The sequence below is a fragment of the Pleurodeles waltl genome, chromosome 11 (assembly GCF_031143425.1).
Source record: "Pleurodeles waltl isolate 20211129_DDA chromosome 11, aPleWal1.hap1.20221129, whole genome shotgun sequence".
Lineage (NCBI taxonomy): Eukaryota > Metazoa > Chordata > Amphibia > Caudata > Salamandridae > Pleurodeles > Pleurodeles waltl.
In genome coordinates, this window is record NC_090450.1 from 538470124 (window position 1) to 538488317 (window position 18194).

General features: G+C 42.8%; 1 protein-coding gene across 1 annotated transcript in view; it reads left to right on the forward strand.

The window, feature by feature from the left end:
- The first annotated feature begins 2048 nt into the window (after positions 1-2048).
- The window catches only part of LOC138265856 (outer mitochondrial transmembrane helix translocase-like), a 114009-nt gene continuing 97863 nt past the window's right edge, over positions 2049-18194 (forward strand). Inside the window, exon 1 of the mRNA XM_069213953.1 lies at positions 2049-2218. The gene's annotated coding sequence lies outside the window, so the exon portion shown is untranslated. The remainder of the gene's footprint in view (positions 2219-18194) is intronic.

Genomic DNA, 18194 nt, shown 5'->3' on the forward strand with positions numbered 1-18194 from the left:
TGGCCAGAAGGACAAAAAGCTAGGCCCAGGTGAGCTTCTTACGAGTTGACTCGAGCAAGCGAGCTGCTGGAAAGACATGAGCACCTTCCAGCTCTGCTGACTTCTGCGGTAGAAGCATCTGCGTGACCAAGGGTCAAGGACATGCAGAGAAGCATTTCTGTATTGTGAGTGTGATCATCCAGCAATGCCCTTCTCTGACATTACAGATCATTTTAAACTGATGTTGGAATGGGTAAGCCTGAAAAGTCCGGGACAAAACTGAGGCAGAGTTGAAAAGCAGACGATTGATTGGCTTGCCTCCAGGAGACGAGTCAAGTTAGTGACGCAAGACAGTTTAAACAGCTAAAAGAATCTTCAAATATGAAAGAAATGCAACCTGTAAATCAAGGATAACATTGTTTTATTATTTTATTTTAGAAAATATTTTGGATGCACATATCTTTTTGAATTACATTCAGACATTAGGACGCGTGATAGGCACTCTCTTGCTTGCATAAAATCTTTTGAGGGGGCAACCAAAGCTACTGCCCTGCGCTCCCTAAAAGGGATAAAACAGAACAGTGCTATGATGGTGAAGATATGGCACTTATATGGTGCTTTTTTTTCTCTCCCTTTGCTGGCTGCCAAAATGCACAGGTGTGTCGATCAAGTCAAACAAGTTTTATACTGAAAGGGTACTCTTCTAGTGCAAAATACTGTGCTTTGACATAGTTTAACATGTATATAGCGTTGTATATGTGCTATACAGTACATTTCTCTAACGTTATACCTGCCTTGAGGAAGTATATATTTTGGTGCAAAGCCCCATCCAAATATGTCGTAAATAGGAATTTGTGCCCATATGACTGGTTGCTTACAAATCCTGAAATGTAAATATAAAAGTGTAAGTACTCTATGATACAGAGTATTTATATGCTATCGAGTAGTACCAGTAATCTCCCATTACAAGTAGTGCACCAGTGCTGGGAAGTGCAGGTACTCTCCCTTTCAAATTTTAGATGTGCGGGCACTCAGTACCAGACAGCACCTGCCCATTTAAAGCACTGGTTGCATAGAAATGCCCATGCCCCCTTGAGGCAAAGTAGCGCAAAGAGCAAGTTGTTCTTAACACTGTCTCCAAAAGAATATTCCGGATTACAAACTGTAGAAAACAAATGAAGATGCATCTGGTTTTGTAACAGAAAATAATAAGGGTGTGTAACTCTCTCCTTTTTACTGCTTTGCAGGCAGGAGACACTTCAATGGAATTAGGAACGTTTTAACGTCTTAAAAGTTAACATAATGGCGAGTGGAAGAGAGAAGCACAAAGTGTGATTCGTGCTGGCCCTCTCAATCTCGAGAAGCGTTAGCTATTGGAATTGCATCATGAAAGAGGCAGCTCTGAAAATCCTAAAGTACTGGTAGCTGCCAGGAGCTCTTTGGAAATGATCATGTAATGCCAACTGCTGATAAAATGTCTGGAATGTATTTCAAAATCAAGGAGGCCAGGAGGTGTTGTATTCCATCATTACTACCCACTTGACCTCACGATTCCAGGACACGGTGCTAACATTATTTACATTGTGTTACCCTCTGCAGGAGTGATCAAATTCATAAAGGGTACTTTTCAGGAATTTTCTGGTAAATCAAGTAGAAGACGGAAATGACCTCCCATTTGAATGATAAATACATTAAAAAAAAAAAATGCATTCAATCATAATTTAGTCTCGGTTATATACTAGTATATACATTTGCAGATTGATACATAAACTAAACCACACTTGGGGCTTTCATTCCCTCATCAAATTACTCGTTTTTACAGTATCTGCCTCCCGAGTTAGGCATTAATACCAAATCACATGCTGCACAGATTAAATGTTCTGGACTCATTTTTCCCATTGAGCAGTCGGCATGAAACATTGCCTCTGCCCATATTTAGATTTACGTGTAACCCTTTTCAGCAAAGCGCTAGGCAGAAACATCTTTCGGCCTCCTCTTTTGATGTTTTAATATCGTGACATAATCAGCCGTCCCCGTCTCACGGAGGTGCCGTGTGACGAGAAGGCGCTGCGCACGCCTGCTGTCCTCCCCTCTAGAAGCTGCGTTAGGGGTCGCAGGGATGGTGAGAGTGTCAGAGCGCAGCGACGCAGAGTGCTCAGGTGACGGTCGCATTGTTCGGGTGCTCGAGGCGAGTCCGGGGATAGAGAGCGAGATCCCGCCCTGTCAGGCTCCAATACAGGTAAGGATGTCACTGAGAGATCGCGGGGTGTACTGAGGCTCCTCAAATGCAGCAGCCACCCTAAAGATGCAGCGCTACCCCGCAGCTCCCACCCCCTCTCCCGTGCAGCTCATAGAAAGCATCAGTGCTCTCGCAGCATCTTAATCACTCGCAAGTTGCAGGTGCAGCCCCCGGACCCTGAATACAAGCCCCCGCCACCTCCCACCTTTTTAGCGACCTGGATGCAGAACCCAGCCTTCGCTTCCGGTTCTACAGCTTTCCAGTGTAGACGGCTATCTTTCCCGTCCCTATTCAGCCCCCCATACCCATACTGGCGTCATTGCTGAATCGAGGAGCGAGCCCCTCCTCCAAACCGTGTGACAAAGCTGCATTATTAGCAGGTGCGCGGTCGCACCATACCCGTAGATATGCGCCATCTCTGGGCGCTGCACCCCAGCACACGGCGGGGAGAGGAGGGGAGCTGCATCAGGCACAGCGCGGGGCCCACCGGAGGGAGGGGACAGCCTGCATCAAGGGGCGGGAGAGAAAGATCAAAGTAGGCAGTCTGCCCATCTGTGAGAACGAATAGGTCTGCCCTATGGACAGGGGCGTCGTGAACCCCCTGCTTTAGCAGCTGCAGCCGGGATGTGTTTCTTTATGGGGCTCCTTTGGCTGCAACTCCAGACAAAGCTGGAAATTAATGCAACGTCAAAAGAAGGGCAAGCAGGAACAAGAAAGAACCTAAGATGGGTAGATAGAGAAGTAACAAAAGGAAGGAATATTGAATGGAAAGATTGATGTATAAGTGGGTGGATGATCAAGTGGGTCAATGAATGAGTGGGTGAAAGGATCAGTGAATGGATACGTGGATGGACAGGTGAACAGATTGCAGAGTAATAATGGAAGGCTGCATGGATGAATGAGCGAATGAATGGATGAGTGGCTGGGCTGATGAAAAGATTGCAGAGTAAAGGGGTGGCTGGATAGGGGGTGGACAGGTGCATGGATGGTAGAGTTAAGGGATGGATAGATGGATTAGTGGGTGACAGGATGAGTGGATGGATGGCAGACTGGATGGATGGATAGTGGACGGATGACAGATTGGCTGGATAGATGGATGAGTGGATGGAAGGGTGAGTGAATGAATGGAAGAGTGGATGGATGATGGATGATTGGCAGGGTGGATGCATGGGTGGCAGAGTGCACAAAGGATGGATGAGAGAGTAGATGGATGGTTATTTGGATGGATGAGTAGATGAATGGATGGCATAGACACATTGTGAATGTTGAATGAAAGAATGAATAGATTACAGAATGTAAAGGTGAAATAGATATCTGCAGGCGAATGGAACGGTGAAAGGATTAATCGATAGATGCTTGGATGGTAGAAACATTGGAGATCTTCTGGGAAAGGTAGGGCTCACTTGTCTCGCTTGTTTGCTGACATCAGAGCTTTAGTTCAAAGAGGGGGTATTTTAACTTTCTGGCTACTCCCTTTCCTAGGGAGACCAGGAAACCTGCCGGGTAAGGAGAGAGGAGAGTCGAGCCTGGATAAGAGAATGAAGGAAGATGGGAAGGGAGAAATGATGGCCCGGTTACTGATCAGTAATCTCCATTACTCATAGTTCTTGTTCCTCATCACATTCTTTACTTACTGAGAAGTTTATCCAAATTAAACACAAACGTTTCCATCCTGAAGATGGCTTCCATTTCCTGCCCCTCCCCTGATTATCCCCAAAGCGTGGAATACCTAGTTTCCTGCTTCCTGTTGTTCCAAACCTTTCACCAGTTTTGAAGCCAAAGTCGAATTCCACAACCCAAAGGATAGGTGGGGCGGGAAGCGTGGCCTTGACAAGGAAGAAACCGGACCATTATTGGGCTGTTACCTCCTCGTCCGTCTTCCTTGTCCTAGTCCCTATTTACTAGGCTTATACCCAAGCCAGGATCTCGGCTTCAACCCAGTTGATAACATATTCGTCTGATCTGATTGTGAACCATACTGAAGTTTATTTACTCCATTTCCCCTCCACAATGTTGCCCAGCACCATGGAACCAAAATACGCTGACAGATTTAACCCCTTCTGCAGCCTTTAATGTTTCATTAAGGTGTAGGGATAGCTGAAGAGGTTGCATTGTATATGTCCATCATTAAAGCTCATCTGAAGGCCGCCCAGGAAGCTGAAATTGCCCTTGTTGATTTCCACTGAACCTGTGCTGAAAGGTGTTCCCCTTGTTTCTTATGCACCAGAATAAGGGCTTGATTCAGCCACCACCCTAGCACCGCTTTGGTAGGCCTAAGGCCCTGATCAGAAGAACCATATGTCACAAGCCAAAAATCCACCTTCCTAAAGGGGTTTGTTCTTAACAAATACATTTCCAGCGCCCTATGGATGCTAAATGTTTGGAACAATTCCGTTTTCCTGGGAGAAAGGAACCTGATAACACGCTAGCAACTCTAAATCAGAAGCCCAATGAAAAACTGAAGAGAGTTTTGGCACAAAATCAGGGTTCGGTCGTAACACCATCTTGTCTGGTTAGAATGTCAAAAAGACCCTGAACTCAAAAGTGATCCTAGCTCCTGTCCTCCCGCCTGAGTATATTGCAACAAAAAAACTTCAAATGTAAAGGCTCAGTAAAGCTTTCTGAAGTGTTTGAAGCACTATCAGCAGATTCCATGTTGGGACTGGGCAGTGGATCACTGCCCTCTTTAGAATAAAGCGCCTTGTCACAAAGGAAACTAATGACTAATTGTGGGCTTCTAAACGACTTAACAGCTGCCCACTGGGCCCACAGAGTAGACACTGATAGTTCCAGCAGGAAACCATCCTTTAGAAAATCAAGCACAGTCAAATCATCAGCCAAAGCAGGGTCCACATTTTTAGCTTTGTATCAGCTTTCAAACCTCTTCCAATGGCTGGAGTACTCCATCAACATCAAACGAACAACTGCTGTATGAAAATTGCCACTTCCCCAGAACAGCCCATCGCCTGCGTGTTCACCCTTTGAAAATCCGTACCTTAATTGCTGGTGAACAAGCAAACCCTAAGAAAAGTGGGGGCGGGGGTATGGAAACAGTAGCAAGGTCCATTGATCCTTCAATGCCAGCTGGAAGTGAAGAGGAAACCATGGGTATTGCCAAGTTAGGACTACCAAACTCACAGGTGTGCGATCCTCCTGGATCTTTTGCAAGACACTCAGAATTAGTGGGGTTGGAGGAAAAGGATACATCAACCCCTACGGCCATTGAAAGGAAACATAATCCACTCTCCAGGCCTCTGTGCAGAGGTTACAACAACAAAACAGAGAAAGAATAGTACTCTGCCCGGATGCAAACAAGTCAACCTCTGGCATCCCACATACCTGAGTCTTCTGTAAAAACCCTCCTGATTATGTGCCAGCGCCAGCGATTCCAGAAAGGGGACGATCCTACTCAGGTGGCAGGCCCATTCTTTCTTGCCTACTACTCTAATCTATGAGAGTCCATGTTGGATGAAGCACTACATATAGAGACGGACGATTGTCCTCCATTCTGTGCCCACATCAAATCTCTTTGGCCAGCAAGAACCAGTCAGTAACCTTGATTGTCCTTAATGGTTTATATAGGCAAGTGCCATTCCATTATGCACTCCTAGCTGAACATTGTGACACTTTGTAGCTGGAGCAAAATGCAAGAAAATACAAATTGCAAGTGCAAAAAAGTCATGCCATGTGCACCGCCTTCTCCCCACTTTCAGCTCCCATTCCATCCCACTTGCATCTGTTATGATAAAAGAAGGTGGTTAATCAATGGATACAGATGCGGTCTGGCCCAAGGATGGATCACCACAGTCGAAGTCACAAACTCCTGCACTCTCATCCACTTACATGTCATTGGCACCTCAAAGGTTGGGAGAGTTGAGGAGAGATTAGAGTAGCTTCTCTTTTCTTGTTTTCCACAGAAAGGTCCCGAAGTGTGTCTCTCTCAATATCAAAGCTTGTGATAGCACCAACTATGACTTCTCGTGGTTTATCACAAATCTGTGCTCTCCCAGCAGCTCATATACTTCTTTTACATGCTGGCCAGCCTTAAAATAAGAGGAGCAAGAAATCAGCCAGCGCATCCAAATAAGCAAAGTCTTGAAAACACCTTGCATGAATTACCCCTGCCAAAGGTGGCAATATCCTGTTGAAAACTCTAAGCAAGATAGTCAATCCAAAGGGGAGAACTTGGGACTAGTAGTGTTTGTCCGCAAAGTAGAATCTCAGGAACCTCTGAAAAGTTCTGTGAATTGTGACACACAAATATGCATCTACGGGCTACCACAGTGCACAAAAATCTCCAGCCTTTATGTATTGTAAAATTATCTGCACGGACGTCATCTTGAATGTCATATTCAGGATGTGTGCGTTCACTTCTTTTAGGTCTAACACTATTCTGTATACATCCAACAACATCTGCATCAGTAATAAAATAAAACAGAAACCTTTTCTTCTCTGGTACGTCTGGGCCTATGTATCCCTTCCAACAATTCCTAGCCTCCTGAGGGTCTGTGGAAAGAGGGGTAGAGCGGAAAGAGTAACCTGGAATTATTTGAAATTCTATGCAGTAACCTTGACAAACAAACTCCACCATCCGCTGGTCTCCAGGAACTAGATCAATCTTACTCCCACTGGTAAGAGATGCTGCTGCTCAACATAGTCATGCCTTTGGAAGATCCGAAACCGGATTGGAAATTTTGCAGACTGAGACCGGCGCTTCCCTTTTGAAGGTACTCCCTGACCTTGTCCTCTCCCATGAAATGACTGGTTCTCAAGTCTCGGTTGAAAAAATGAACCAAAAGCCCTTCAACCTGAAAATTACCTCCCTCTGGACAGGTGTCTAAATGGAGCCATCAGCTTGTGCCTTCGTATGATTTTTTCACCAGTCTCATCTGAAATCCAGAAAGGCTCAAAACTTTGAATGGGTGGTGCATAGGTAAAGTTTTTGGGAAGTGTCTGCCTCCCAGCCTTTCATCCAAATCTGCCTTCTGGCGGCTATCACTGACCCTGCTCCGCGGCCCCAGTGAGTAGAACAATATGTCCAACAAAATTCAGACTGGTTGCTCCATCACTGAGAGTGCAGCAGTAAAGTCTAACCCTTGATCAGTTTGGTCTACCAACTTCTGAAAATCCTTTAATTGGAATTGAATAATATTACTGTAGGTCAGTGCCTGCCCTGGCGAAAGACCTTTTGAAAGCCAAATTCACCCGCTTTTGCAGTAAGTCCATTGCTGCATCCTTCTCTGAAATTATTTTACCATATCATGAGAATCCAGTCATAAAGTAGTCAACCTTCACCACCAGTGGAAATTCCTCTGTGAATTCCTAGAGCAGATATCTTTTTGCCAGAAAACAAAGAAATGTGTTTAACCCCCTCCTTGCATACATTAGACAGAATTTTTCCTGGCAGCCCCATGCAAAAGCAAAGTCTCCTGCTCCCTCCTCTGATATTGGAGAAATAAATCCTCCTCCACCTCCACAGAAACTCCTCAAAAACAAGTTCTATCTGAGGTGCTGCAGGACGTCTTTTAGTTCACTCCCCAGCACAAGTCTGTCCTTGACCTCTTCGTCTTCCAGACCCTTGTTTAAGTCAAGAGAATGTGCTCTAGGATGCTTGGGTGACAAGGAACCTCTACCCCTCATCCCATTCTGCATGGGAGCCCCACATCATTTTGCCATACGCAACTGCAGGGAGAATAACATGGATCTTGCAGTGTTGAGAGCAGGAGGGCTGTAGTAGCGAGAGGATGGAGCATCCACGCTCTGAAGCAGTCCCTACATGTCAGGCAACCTGCACAAGAGAGAGGAAGTAGTCTGCGCCGAGGAGAACCTGAAACAGCCTGTCTACAACAGAAACAGATAGTGAGGCATCCAGAGAGGGTGGAATTACTCTGCGCCGGGGAGATCATTGAGCTTGTTAGACCCATCAGAAAAGGAGACCAGAGAGGCTACTAATATCCTGGTCCTGCGCTTTTGGGTGTCAAATGGTATTGCTGCAACATTTTTTTTACAGTTTTTTAAGCAAATCTGCCCTGTTTATTACAACTCAGCTGGCAGGGCTAATGGCACTAAGTGGCAGCAGATGCTTTCTCTGCTGTGTTTCTCTTTCCAGGTAGGACAATTGCTGGGCCTGACTGGATTTACTTTATGTGTTCAATAGAAAACAGCATTCAAAGGCTCTGCTCAGAGAGGGGCTTTGACTCTTCACGTTGGTTTCCTTGAGTTCAAATAATACATTTGTTTAAACATAAGTTGTGTGCTTTCGCTGAAAAACAGTACACGTATTACACTTTTTGGAAGCTTATGCCTAATACAGCAGCACTGAAATGTTTGATGCCAATTCAGTGATCAAACATATGGGCCGAATCAGTTTATTATTTACATTTACAAAAAAGCAGTAGGCCTGGGGTATTTATTGTGAAAAACATGTTATAGCCAATAGGCATTTTGGGTGGATTTTCTTCACACTGTATAACAGTATGTTACATGGACTTTCATAGATTATCGTAGTAGGCAAAGAGTTGGGTATTCCTTACTCAGATAACCCTCAGGGTACAGAATTTAAACTATGAGAACCCTTTTAGGACCTTTTAGGGGGATTGTATTTTTTTCAACTGTAATTTAGTAAATATATGTGTATTTTATGACTGATGGTTGTCTTTTTGGAAAGGTTTTGGTCCGTATAGAAGGCCTAAGTTGGTTATGGTGACCAACCAGTGATAAAGGCCATTGGCCCGATTGGTTCCCTGGCAAAAGGTACGTCCAGTGTCATAGGTACAATCAGTTTATTGTGAAATGTTATGACAAGGGCTGTATGCCTTAAATATTTATTTTAAAAAGCATTTAACGTCAGTATGCTTTTAAGGGTGGGTTATTACTCTGTATCAAAGCCAGTAAAGAGGTATGTTTCCTATTGAGTCTCACAGATTAGCAAGACAGGCAGGTGTTTTGGTGTTGGTCATTCACGTGAACAAGCCCTGGGAGTAGAAGATTTGCAGTTTGATCACCCTTGTTAGGGAATCTTTGGAGAGTAGTATTTTGTTTTGCGAACCTTATTTTCTATATAGTTGTAATTGTATGACTGCCTGATAGTTGCCTTGTGGTAGAGCTAATGTTCAATACAGTAGGTCTAAGGTGGGTATGTTGACAAGTCTTTTACAAGCCTATGATAGACTATAGGCCTTATTGGTTAAGTAGGAAAGTTATGTGTCTGATCCGTGTATTGAGAAAAGTTATGACAGAAGCGCTAGGCCTGGCATATTCCTTTTGAAAAGCATTTGTTAAAACCAATAGATCTGTTGGAGTGGATGATTATTACATTATGTTAAATGGTGTAGACAGGTATTTTGGTACTTGGAATCTCACAGATGAACAAGTGTTTTGATGTTAGCAACCCACTTCTGAAAAACGCTAGGGATAGATGATTTGCACTGTGATAATCCTTGTTGATCACTTTTAGGAGGAGTTGTACTTTGGTTTGTCCACTGTAATTATATATACTTCTAATTTTATAATTGTATGCCTTATTGCTGCCTTGAGGGAAAGCTTATGGTCAATACATTGGGCCTAAGCTGTTTATGACAAGTCAATGCTACAGGCAGTACACCTCATTGCTTCACTGTGAAACGTTATCTTAGATTCTGTAGACTGATCTGTGTATTATGGAAAGTTATAAAAATGTGGTAGTCCTGGTTCATTTGTTGTGAAAAGTATTTGTTTATTTGTTTATTTGTTACATTGTTACTTTAAGTGGTATTTATCATCGCACCGTGTTAAAGGCTGTAGATTGGTATTCTGATACATGCAAAGTGACATATTGCCATAGTAGGTAAGTGTTTTGGTGTTGGCAACCCCCACTGACAAGCCTTGAAGATACGTGATCTTCACTATAATTCTGTTAACCTCCTCAGGAAGGGTTTTACTTTGTTTTGTCAACTGCAATTTTGTATATTTGTAATTTTGTGACTCTTTGCCTGACGGGTGCCTTTTCTTAAAGTTTTTGCTCAATACAGCGGGCCAAAGTTGTTTATGGCAACAAGCCAGTTTCAAAAGATATATGGATGATTGGTTTATTGGGGAAAGTTAGGTAAGATGCCGTAGGTCGATCTGTTATGAAACAGTAAAACAAAAGCAGTAAGCTTGACTTATTTATTATGAAAAGCATATGTTAAAGCCAATACGACCTAGCAGAGGATTCTTACTCGACCTTGTTAAAACCTGTGGAAAGGTATTTTGTTACATGGAATCTTACTAATAACCCTGTTCAGCAAGGGTTTTGGTGTAGAAGATTTGCACTGCAATAAATATTGCTAGACCCTCTTGGGAGAACCTACAAGGTTTAGTTGTCTGCCTGTCTCGTGTAATACAAACAAATCAATAAAAAATACCGACTTAGATATAAACACGTGGGTATATGTACATATGGGTCTTCTCCAATAGCCAAGGTATCACACCAGCCTTTGTACTTGAGGTCTGCTATACGATGCCTGAGGTATTGAATTCGTTGGTACAACCCTCAGTTGTGGAAGGGTGTGAGGTAACTGCATTAATCTTCTGAATAATTTTATTCCAAATATGTGTGCACATCTTCACACTTTTTTTTTGCAAAAAGATGACCCATGAGTCTGAGTTCTTCCTTAATTCATCCTGAGCAAATACCTGTAGTTCACGCTCATTAAATTTGCATTTTCTAAGTATATCATTAGTCCTGCTGTCCAATAACACTGATAGTTTTTCTAGATGGCCGCTAGTTGGTGAGGATAGCAGTAGATTGTGTTTCACAAAATTACTGCCATAAAAAAAACATTTTCTGTTAAAGAAAGTACCAAACATGCTAAAAGTGTTGACATGGGGAATAATGTCAGATTAGATGTTTATCGACAAATGCCCAGGCCATATTTATATGCATTGATCAAAATTGAGTTATTTCCTACTAATATAAATGGTATTTTTGCTTGTATTTAGAACATGTGCAATATCAAACAGTAATACTACACCCAGATATACTCTGAGTCAATACCGCACATGTACAAAGAAGCATTTCTACAGGAGTTGAAATAAAATCAGAAAATTTGTAATTTTTGAATGAAAGCTCAATATCGGTGCTAAGAACAAAACATCGGAAACCCACCAGGGTATTTATAACAATTTTCACATCTTTAATATCCTGATTGGATGAAATCTGACTATTGAAGAATAACCAGTGAATGCTGTCTTGGATATCGCAGTCTATTTCAGTCCTCAGACCATGACAACCATACCGCACACCTAACCAACACCATTTGATAGTATGCCCTCTAAACACATGAGGAAGGGGAAGTTCAGTGACTGTGAACTTAAGGTGCTTTCTGAAGAGCTAGTGAAAGAGAAGCCTTGGGCTAATGGGATACCTCAGACAGAAAGCAAGTGGAAATATCATACTACAGCTCTGGCATGGTATAACATTTAGGGGTAGATTTATGAAAAGCGCCACTTTTCTAGTGCCCCCTTACGCCACCATATGTGCGCCATATCTAAGATAATTTGTGTTGCGAGTTCGGAGCTTTGCAGGATTAGCACCTAAAATTAGGCCCATTGTAGACAATGGTGTGTCACCTTTTAACGCCTGCTCTGAGCAAGCGTTCAAAGTGCTGAAAAAAATGACACAAAGAAATCTCTTAAATTTCTTTGGCCTATTTTTTCATTCCCCCCTAACTGGGGAACGTCCCCTTTGCATACATTATGCCTGGACTAGGCATAATGTAACTGCGAGGGTTACAGAATGGCGCAATGCACCACTTTGTAAATCTGGCACAGCGTTTTTGGCTAATGATGCTAATGTGGCGCAAGGATGTGCAAGGGGCTTTTAAATCTGCCCCGTAGTCTGTCCAGTTTCTTCTCAACTTTGTAGCAGTATAATGCCGCCCTAGTATTTCTAATGGAAAGTGGACTGATAGAACGGTTTTATGTGCCTTAAAGGCACAAGCTGTTCCATCACTCCTATATACTAATTTCAGTGATATGCACAGCAACAAGTTTGTTCATGATTTAGCAATGAGACCATTGTTTGAAATATGAAAGTCTAATCAAAAGAGAGGGCCCCCTCACACCAAGGGGTCAATACACCACTATGCAGTAAATTCAGCAATATTCCCCTTACGATAAACACTGAAGTTCCACACGATACTTAAAACTTGTCACACATACATGCTGCATACCAAACCACTTACTATAAACGGGGACCACAAGGAATGCAAGAGATACATATGACTTTAATAATACATAAATGAACAGTTATAAAAATATATATATATCTTCCATTGTGCTCTACTCCCAAAAATTTCACAAATAAACATATGCCCCACAATAAATAATAATGATGCAATAATCCAAATCATAAAACATAAACCCCCTTCTTTTAAAAAACAAAACAATAACTCACAGGAGAACAATTAAGACACGTCAGCTAGTCTATTGGAAATCTGCAAATCTGCTGTTGGTATCAGCTGAGAGCCATGATCCTGTCAATCAGTTTCTCATGTAGGGTCTCCCAGTCTACAGCAGATTATGTATATATGTGTATTATTATATATATATATATATATAATAATATATGTACGTCAACGTGTTTAGTTGGAAATGTTAAAAACCACCTTCTTTAGGACAACACAAATGGTTTTATGTCCCACAGATTAAAAAAAACATCTATGAGAGTACAATGACACCATGTTAACAACATAAAATAACATATATAATACACAACACATATCATTAAAAAAAAAACAATAAACACCTTATTAAAACTACATGCACCACCCAACCACTGTGGCACTCCTATACACTCACAGTAAAACTGAACATTTCATCCGTCAGATCCATATCCGACATTCACCATTTTACAGTTAAGCGCCCTAAATGGTTAAACAGGTGAATTGATCTCAATTGGACAGTAACTCAAACGTATGAACTCACCCAATGGTGATATCTCCAGGGCAATAGAGCTCTTATTGCTCTATTTTTTCGAAACAATTAGGCAGTTCTTGTCACAATGCAAATGAACACAAGGAGCATGCAATACATTCATACCCTGTAGGGAGCGGAGAACCCAGTCAAACAAACCCTTTCTAACCACCCTAGACCTATGTGGACCTATATATTAAGAGAGGCTTCACCTGATTAAAACATCGCTAAATCTGTTTGTTTATTAAAATCCTTTATTTTAAGATCAGAACTGCCCCCAACGCAGGCTCTCAAATTCTTATTTAGCTCAGGAGTCCTTTCCGACGAGTCTTGCTAGTTACAAATTAATCATACATCATATTAATACCACTACCCCATTTTTTAAAATAACTTTCAATCAAACCGAAACCCTCCATGTGTCTTTCTCATAGATCTTACCTATATGTCCCCCATTTGATTTTCTGGGTTTTGAAGGTCGAAATATTCCCAAACAACCAAATCGCCACTGCTTACAATATAAGGATTTGCTTTAAGCATCTCAGAGTCAGCCTTCAATTGTAAAACCAAAGCGATCCAATCTGCCTAAATTCAGTCCATAAACCAATCTGCGAGCAGCAAATCCCCTCAAGTCGTATCTCACCTTCACTCAAATAATATCATTTCTTAACTAAAAATGAAAAGTTAAATACGTCCCCCCCAAAAAAAACAATAATAAACCAGAAGCCATGTAGATGGATCGATGATTAAAGTATGGCCCCCAGCATGTCCCTCCCCAAAACAACACATGGCCTCCTCTAGAGTTTTGTTTTTGAAAATAATGAGGTTTATGTTTTTGATTATTGCATCAATATTATTTATTTTTGGGTATGTGTTTTTAATATATCTATGATATTTGGACGCAGAGCACAAAAGAAGATACATATTTTCATAATTTTTCATACATATATTATTAAAATCATATGTATTTTCCTTAATCCTTGTGGTACCCATTTATGATGAACAAGTGGTTTAGTGTGTAACTTGTATGTGTGGCAAGCTTTGAGTATTGTGTGACACGTTGGTGTTTATCCTAAGGGGAATTTTGATAAATTTACTGAAATATGAAGGCCCACGTTAGTGTTACTGTTAAAATATTTATTGAAGTTGAGCACCATCCCATAACTCATGAAGACACCACCTGCTCCTCAACTAACTCCAGGAACAAACATCTATTTTGGTAAGCAACTAGGCCCTCTTTAGGGTCGAGCGCAAAGCGCTCTGTCTCTGGTGTCATCTCTCTATGGGCTTTAACCACGCCCATCAGTTTGGTTGGTTTGTGGGCTTGCCTTTTAAAATTTGCTTCATTTCATTAGTGAAAGGCATGCATACGTCATGCCTTTTCCGGTGTTTAGCCCTCCTCGAGTGCATTGGCCAACTACTGAAAAAATACGAGGCTCCATGGTTTCTGGACTACTTTTTCTCTTTATTTCGCAGGCAGCGCAATTTCTCTGGGCAGTAGTCGAACGCTTTGCATGACATCGACCCTGTTACATGGCTAATTGCACTTTTGCCGGTTACAAGGATAATTGCACTTTTGCCGATGCGTTTCACTGCGAGCGAGCTTCTGTTTCCTTTTGTGTGTTTCCTTCACACTTCTTTGTGGCCGTGGGCTTGCTTATGTGAAACTGTTTTACTTTTCAGTTTATGTGGTAAGAAAGGTCCAGTTAGGAGTTTAAAACGCAAATAGCTCTAACTCGAGCAAACGCAAGACCCGTTGCATTGTAAATGCTTGTTATTACATCCTGCCACTACCCACTCCTAAACTAACCTCTATCTGTTAGCAGTGAACCCCACAACACCCTGCACATTGTTTAAGAGTGTTTTTGAATGGCTTTGGTTTGCATTTGTTTGCTGTCCAGGACGTTTCAATCTCCGATAAGGTCTGATAAGGGTGACTTGCAACAGGAGTGTAATGTGGAGGAAATGAAAGCTGGTATTAGTGCTACCTGCGGGCACCCAGAAACCAGTTTGTTGCAATTTTACCAGCACTAAGTAATTGTCTGAACTTCCATCGTCAACATCATTGCAATCTAGATCTGTGCCACATGCCTGGTGAAGTTAGTGATAGCATGGGTGAGGTGCCAAATGACTCCATTTTCCCCAAACCACGACATAATGCCTTTCAGACACAATGCAGAGGGCTACTGGGCCATGCCATAGTGTTTTGGGCTGTTTCCCTCTGGTGTCCCGACGTCTGTCTCACTGTGGCTCTGCAAAATGGGCCATGTATGCCTAACTGCGCTTTACTCTCAGGGTTGCCAGGGCAAGCATTTAAAAGGCTTTTCAGGGTAATGTTGTGGAGAGCAGAGGTCAGATGTCAACAATCAACCAATAGACACACTATAATATTTTGTCCTGCCCAGTGATTATCTTTTACTTTAAAATAAAGTACTTTAATCTCACAGCAAAGGGAAATGCCACACACATTAATGGGGTTACAATGTTTCAATCTCCCCTGTAGGTTTTAGTGAATATTGGGGTGAATTAGTAGGTCCTGCCTTCCGCTACTGTGTCTCGCCCCACACTAGGAAGTGCATTCATGTCTGTCGTAACTTACACAAAGGTTCTGGTATGGACCTTGATTAGGTACAGGTGAGGATCACCAGAGATTATCTCATTGAATAGTTCGTAGATAGGGCGTCCGGTTATCGGTTTCTGATTTCAGACGTTAGAAACCCTCTGAGTTGACATCTTCCTTACTCGGATTAAACTGTAAGCCACTGATTTCCACACTAGATGGCAGCATTGCCATATCTATATTTCAAGTGCTTTCTCTGTGAGATTATAACCATTATTTATTAAGGTTTTTCCCATGGTCTCAGGCTAGTTGTCTCTGGAGGGCATGGTAGTACATTGGCTACTGACTACATTTAGCTACTGTAGTGTAACATGCTGGTTTAGGGCCTTTGGCCATTGGCATCTCTGAAGGTGTGCCCCCAAAAGCTACATTTAGCAACATATTTGCTCTGCTACACCTGCTCGTTTCAATCTGTCTGATTATAATCAACATGATCCACTATATACATCAAAGCATGTTCTCCCAATTGTGTTTTGCTGTTCCATCCACCGGGGCACTTGCTTGGTTGGTGCCACTCTTTGTCGATTGTGGCCTCTGGGCCTGGTGCAGACAGGTGCTCATCTTCAGCAGTTGCATCTTCGGGCCAGGTGCAGATGGTGCTCGTCACCTGCATTTGCAGCTTTAGGACGTTTGGAGATCGATGCTCATCTTCGACAGTGGTGATGGCTCTGCACGGTGGTATGCCATGGGCTACGGCAGCTACGGTTCTTCCGGGGTGCTGTCGTGGTGTCAGACAGCATCATGACATTCTGGCTAATAGCTTCTTTTATGCAGTTGATTACAGGAACTTCACTGCGAGATGTGGGGCAACTTCTCTCTCTCTCTCTCTGGTAGTCCACTATATCAGGGCGTTCCACATGCCAGGAACACTCTGGGCGTCTCCTCCTGGACACGTGTCTCCTGCAGTGCTCAATAGTCTTCTACCCTCTCTGAGCAGGTAGGTGGGTTTATTGGCTCTAACGACCCGCCCCTTCTCATGCAAATTGTGCATACTTCAGGTGAGGCCCTCTGATTTCTATGGGACTGGTTGTCTGGGGAACGGCAGCCCTTTTCATGCAGTAGCTCTTAGAATACTCTGCAGAGCGCCACCTTCCCTGGTCAAGAAGAACTTGGAACCAGAACAAAGCGAGGTGGTTTGTGTCCCACTTTTATTCTCATTTTCCAGAAAGTGGATGTGGATCGATTGTCTAAAGCCCTTGATCCAGTTTGGGATGTTTCCCTTTCAAATGTAATTTTCTGGATGTAGTGTACACATACCCTTTGTGCAAGATGATGACGCTCAAGCAGGCAGTTATGTTACTAGTTGCAAGGAAGGGTATCCAAAACATGCGCGCAGTGAAGTGCAAAGACTCTGCACCTAGCTGTCATCAACCTTCCTGAAGTGGCAATCCTGGACAGACAAAATGGTAAGTCCTGCCTAGAAACTGCTCACCTTTAACAGCCTCTTCCCACTCTCCCCTTCTACCCACCAAATGGTGCTGCTCAAGAAAATCTATCATCAATCCCTTGCTAGAAGTCGTCATAGAATTTCTTAAGGTAGCCCTAGCTCCATCCTCCCTCACGTCAGTGTCTGAATCTCTACCCTCCTACAATACATTTCTACTGTCGGGGCAAGCCCTATCCATCCTCCATTTTTGCCATACTATACCCGGGGTCTTCTAAAATGAATACTACTGGTCCCAGCAAAAATATCTACATTGTAGGTACATACACAAATTAGACACTTATGCAACATGCACACAGAGTGCCTGTGCAAGGCTTTGGTCCCACACTGCAGCGGAATTTTTAACAAAGTGGGGCCAGTAGGCCTTGCTCCTCTCTGACACAGAAGAAAAGATTTGTTCAGGACTATTAATTTGCACACATCGGTGTGCTGCCACCATAGCTTTCAGACACAATATAGGGATTTTGACAGTAGAACCATATCAGCAAAAAAAGGACACAGTACACACTTTATGAGCCTTTCCCAATTTACAGAACTAGGCAATACAGTTTCAGTATCGGTATATGATAGTTAACACATGTACAATCTCTACTGATATTACAGTGCAGACCGTCGATATTACAAGTGTAATCCAAACTGTCATTGTGTCTGTATAGTGCCCAATGGCATTTGCAATGCAGTTATAGGTGTTCAACCATTAATCAGTAGAACAATAAACAATGAAGTATACACATCGTAAGGTGTATGATCTTCTTATTCGCCTGAGAAGGAAGTGCCATGGGGGCGGGAGCGCGGCCAAGGAGGGGAGGGAGGTGACAACACTCCTCTCCGTGTAGTTGAAGGGGACCACCAGCATTAGCATTTAGACACGGAGTGACTTCAGGTGAGCTATTGTTAGCTGCGCGCGACTTCTATTTTCTATAAGGAGAAGGGAGTGTTGGAAGAGGAAGGAAGGAAGCACACATTCGCAGTGCCCCACT